Source organism: Eumetopias jubatus, unplaced genomic scaffold (assembly GCF_037043125.1).
Source record: "Eumetopias jubatus isolate StellerSeaLion01/CBP00866 unplaced genomic scaffold, mEumJub1_p1.0 scaffold_4, whole genome shotgun sequence".
Lineage (NCBI taxonomy): Eukaryota > Metazoa > Chordata > Mammalia > Carnivora > Otariidae > Eumetopias > Eumetopias jubatus.
Genome location: NW_028274810.1, coordinates 131,765,419 through 131,770,971, shown reverse-complemented (window position 1 = coordinate 131,770,971; position 5,553 = coordinate 131,765,419). Strand labels below are relative to the sequence as shown.

Here is a 5,553-nt window from a genome sequence, read left to right as displayed (position 1 = left end):
TTTTTCTTCATGATTCAGTCTTGGTAGGTTGTGTGTATCTAGCAATTTATCCATTTCCTCCGTTATCCAGTCTGTTGGTAAATAACTGTTCACGGTAGCCTCTTATGATCCTTTTTATTTCTGTGGCATTAGGTGTAATGTCTCCTCTTTCACTTCTGATTTTATTAATTTAAATCTGCTTTCTTTTTTCTTGGTTAGAGTAGCTAAAGATTTGTCACTTTTGTTTATCTTTCCCAAAAACCAACTCTTGGTTTCATTGATCTTTTCTATTGTTCTCATAGCCCCTATCTCATTTATTTTTGCTCTAGTATTTAGTATTTCCTTTCTTTTAACTTTAGACTTAGTTTGTTCTTTTTCTAGTTCCTTGAGGTATAAATTTAGCGGGGCCTTTTTAGATTTCTTTTTTTAAGATTTTATTTATTTATTTTAAAGACAGAGAGGGAGAGCAGGGAGGGGCAGAGGGGGAGGGAAAAAGAATCTGAAGCAGACTCTGCACTGAGCACAGAAGGCAGTGCAGGGCTTGATCCCATGATCATATCATGACCTGAGCCAAAACCAAGAGTTAAACGCTTAACAGACTGAGCCAACCAGGAACCCCTAGAACTTTCTTTTTTAATGTGGGTGTGTATTGTCATAAAATTCCCTCTTATAACTGCTTTTGCTGCATCCTGTATGTTTTAGTATGTTGTGTTTTAATTTTCATTTGCCTCAAGGCATTTTTCTGATTTCTCCATTGATTTCTTCTTTGACCCTTTGTTGTTCAGGAATATGTTGCTTAACTTCCACATATTTATGAATTTTCCAATTTCTGTTCTTTTATTGATTCCTAGTTTCATACCATTATGGTTGGAAAAGATACTTGGTATAATTTCAGTCTTCTTAAATTTGTTAAGACTTATTTTATGACCTAACATGGGATCTGTCTTGGACAATGTTCCATATATGCTTGAGAAAAATGTGTGTTCTACTGCTATTGGAGGGTAAGTTCTAAATATGTTTATTAGGTTCATTTGATCTACACTGTTGTTCAAGTTAGCTATTTCTTTATTGATTTTCTGCCTGGATAATTGTATCAATTATTGAAAATTTGGTATTGAAGTCTCCTACTATTATTGTATTGTTATGAATTTCTCCCTTCAGTTCTATTAATTTTTGCTTTATATATTTTGGTGTTCTGATGTTGGGTGCATATATATTTATAATTGTTATATATTCCTGATGAATATCCTTTTATCATTATGTAATGTCCTTTTTGGTGCCTTGTGGCAGTTTTTGACTTAAAATGTATTTTAAATGTATTTTGTTTGATATAAGTAAAACCACCCCTGCTCTCCTCTGACTACCATTTGTATTGAATATCTTTTCGACCCCATTAACTATGTGTGTCTTTAATTCTAAAGAAAGTCCCTCATAGGCACCATGTAGTTGAGTGTTGTTTTATTATCCATCAGCCGTGTTATGTCTTTTGATCAGGAAATTTAATCCATTTACTTTTGAAGTAATTATTCTTAGGGAAAAACTTACTATTGCATTGTTTTCTGTTTTGTAGTTCTTTTGTTCATCTTTCCTTCTCTTGCTATCCTTCTTTGTGTTTTGTTGATTTATTGTGGTCATATATTTTTATTTCTTTTCTTTTGTATATATTCTGTACGGTTTTTTGTAGTAATCATGAGGCTTACATAAAACATCTTATAACAGCTTATTTTAAGCCAATAACAACTTAAGCTCAATAGCATATAAAAACTCTATTCTTTTTACTTGTCCTGCCCAACACACTTCATGTTATTGAAGTCACAATTTACATCTTTTTTTTTCCTTCCAAATTTTTATTTAAATTCGAATTAGTTAACATACAGTGTAATATTGGTTTCAGGAGTAGAATTTAGTGATTTATCACTTGCATAACACCCAGTGCTCATCATAACAAGTGCCTTCCTTAATACCCATTACTCTTCTAGCCCGTTCCCTAGCACCTCAGTCCATCAACCCTCAGTTTGTTGTCTACCATTAAGAGTCTCTTATGGTTTGCTTCCCTCTTTTTTTTTCCCCTCCTTTCCCTATGTTCATGTGTTTTGTTTCCCAAAATCAATGAGTGAAATCATATGGTATTTATCTTGCTCTAACTAACTTATTTCACTTGACGTAACACACTCTACCTCCATCCACGTCATTGCAAATGGCAAGATTACATTCTTTTTAATGGCCGAGTAATATTCCAGTGTGTGTGTGTGTGTGTGTGTGTGTGTGTGTGTGTGTGTGTGTATACACACCACATCTTCTTTATCCATTCATCCATCAATGGACACTTGGGCTCTTTCCATGAGCACTTGTTGATAATGTTGCTATAAACATTGGGGTGCATGTACCACTTTGAATCTGTATTTTTGTATCACAGTTTTTATCTTTTTATATTGTGAATTTGTAATTAAATTTTATAGTTATAGTTATTCTTAATGTGTTTTTTATCTTTATATTAAAACTAATAGTGATTTATATATCACCATTACAGCATTACAGTATTCTGTATTTGTTTATATATTTATCATTGCCAAGGTTCATGTACTTTTGTGTTGTTTAGCATCCTTTCATTCCAATTTGAAGAACTCCTTTTAGTATTTCTTATAAAACAGATTATAGGTGATGAACTCCCTTAGTTTCTGTTTGGGAAAGTCTTTATCTCTCCTTCATTTTTGAACTGTTCAGCTATGTGTAGTATTTTTGTTTGGTAGTTTTTTTTTTCTTTCAGCACTTTAAACACATCCCCCAACTCCCCTCTGGCCTGCAAGGTTTCTGCTAAGAAATCTGCAGATAGTCTTATGAGGGCTTCCTTGCATGTGACAAATTTTCTTTCGCAATTTTCAAAAGTCATTTTATGTTTGACTTTTGTCAACTACCTTATAATGTGTCTTCACGTAGACTTATTTAGAATTTTCCTATTTGATATTCTTTCTGCTTTATGAATCTGAACGTTCACTACCTTCCCCCAATTTGGGAAGTTTGTGTTGTTATTGCTTCACAAATTTGCATGTCATCCTTGTGCAGGGGGCATGCTAATCTCTGTATTATTCCAGTTTTAGTATAGGAGCTGCCAAAGTAAGCATTAGGTCATTATTTCTTTAAATAAGTCTTCTGGTAACAGTGGTATCCTCCCTGGTAATAAACAGGTTTATTCTTACGAAATGCAAAGCTAATCTTGTCACCCCTCTACTTAAAATTCCACACTCTTTAGAATGACCTTTGGCACTTCAAGATCTGGGTTCAGTCCACCTTTCCAACCGCATCTCTCCCCAACACCTCTCTTTCCATCCTTTGAAGCACTAACACTGGTAATCCTGGAGATTTTTTTTTTTATCTCAAGACCAAGTATTCTCAGTTTCTTCAACAAAGGCTTACAATGGCTTTTCTCAGGTGACTAAATGACACACTAGCAAATGCCTTATTCTGAAGGAATTATTTATGTGCTTCTGTGACACCAGCATTTCACTACATCAGTTATCACAATGCATTTATTCATCCATCTAGCAATACTGAGTGTCTAATATAAGCAAGTATTATCCTAGTTAACACATAGATCATATCACTCCTATCCACTGGAACTTCAGTATCTAACAGAATATCAAAAATGTCAACTTACTTCCAGTCTCAGTTTTCTCTGTGATTGGGATTCACAAAGAGCTTTTTACAACATCAGCACAATTAAAAGACAATAAAGATTGAGAATCTTGTAATTCTTAATTTTAAGAGGTGATCATCATTTTCTTCGTGTGACAGGTGCTTTTCAAAGTATCAATTCATCTCTAAGCACAGATTTAGTTAACAGATATATGATTTATGAATAAGTAAATGGATGGTCCTTAAACACCCCTTTGGACCTGAGGTGTCCATTTTATAGTTCTTATTTTTGTCGTCTATCCTTGTTGGTAACAAGAGACCTGTTAGAAGCCACTGTCCTTCCAAAATGTTATGGCTGCAGATGCAATTCGGTGGTACATTAAGGACCTCCTCATATCAAGCATTCAATTAATATACCTGAGGTCCTCCAGTCGTGGAGATACATATTCCTCAGAGACTCTGTTTCTTCAGGAAATAATGTTTGATCAGAATTTCCTAAAGGCTACTTCCTTCTCAGCAATTTTCTTTCTCCTGTTATCTTGTTATTTTGCAAGGAAAACCCTACTATTTATTTACAACATGGAAATTTTACAGATAATGACCATAAAAACTTCTTAAAAAATATTTTAAAAAGATATTCTGATGGCCATCATCAAAACCAGCATCTTTATTAAATTGCTAATATCGCATCACCGATCTCTAGCAAGCATGATTTATTTTCGCCATGTACAAATAAAGCTGGAATATGCAAAAACGTCTAGAAAAAATATTTTCTTTTTCTTATGAACTAGGACCGTTGAATGCATTAATTTGTAACATACTGATTTAATGTTATACTAGACTCTTTATGAAGGAGAAAACAGGGCCAAAATGCAATTGTGTAACCCCACACATGCACATTTTTAAAATCATACAGCAATGGGAGAGGCCTCAAAGAAGAAACCAGAAAAATAAAACCATAGGCAAACTGCATCACCTCCATGTGAGTCATTCATCTTTCAGTGTTTTTATGTCTGCTTTGTTACCAGACTTACTTAGATTGCAGAACCACTGGGTGGAGGCCACAACTGTCTCTGTGTTGTGGATATTTTTTCATACATTATAAGTACTTAGGAAACATTTTCTAGTAGTAATGATTCAAGAAAACAAATCACGGGGTGCCTGGGTGGCTCAGTCATTAAGTGTCTGCCTTCAGCTCAGGTCACATTCCCAGGGTCCTGGGATCAAACCCTGCATCGGGTTCCCTGCTCAACAGGAAATCTGCTTCTCCGTCTCCCACTCCCCCTGCTTGTGTTCCCTCTCACACTGTATCTCTGTCAAATAAATAAATAAAATCTTTTAAAAAATAAAAGAAAACAAATCACAAATAGTACATGCTATTGCACTACACATTTATTTACTAGTTCTCTCTAAAATATAGATTATTATTTTGGAACCTCTACTTCTACTTTATTTAATGCATATTCCTAGACAAAAAGCCATTTACACCCTTCTGAAATACGCTCTGTGCCCGCTGCTTAGGTGCAATTGGGTAACATATGAGTTTTTACCTTAACTCCTCTTAATACTTTCTCAAAGTTTAATATATGTCTGTTCCAGGTATGGTCTTATTTCTTCAGAGTCTTTTCAGGTCCTGCTTGTGTTTTATATTTTGTATTAAAAATCATTTCTATTTAACATATGATATACTCCCAAACTTGTAAATAATGAAATTTTATAAACTTCTTTAAAGAAGCTCACATTTCATTGCCTGACTGACAAAACTTTATAGAAATTGCTGCTTAGAAGTCTGTAGTCACTTTTACCAGGAGCTTGACACTGATATCTTGGCTTGGCTTAGTCATATGGTTCACAAGACTTTAGTTCCTACAAAGTATCCTGACATCTCTAAGTCAGTCTGGGGCCCTTGCATTTTTCATTAATTAAATGGAATTTTTAAAC

At 34.3% G+C, this 5,553-nt stretch overlaps 1 non-coding gene across 1 annotated transcript; it reads right to left on the bottom strand.

The window, feature by feature from the left end:
* Positions 1-2,997: 2,997 nt before the first annotated feature.
* LOC114223573 (U6 spliceosomal RNA) lies at positions 2,998-3,101 on the bottom strand. Its single transcript, XR_003612181.1, has one exon. It is a non-coding gene; the product is annotated as a U6 spliceosomal RNA (small nuclear RNA).
* Between the last annotated feature and the right edge of the window lie 2,452 nt (positions 3,102-5,553).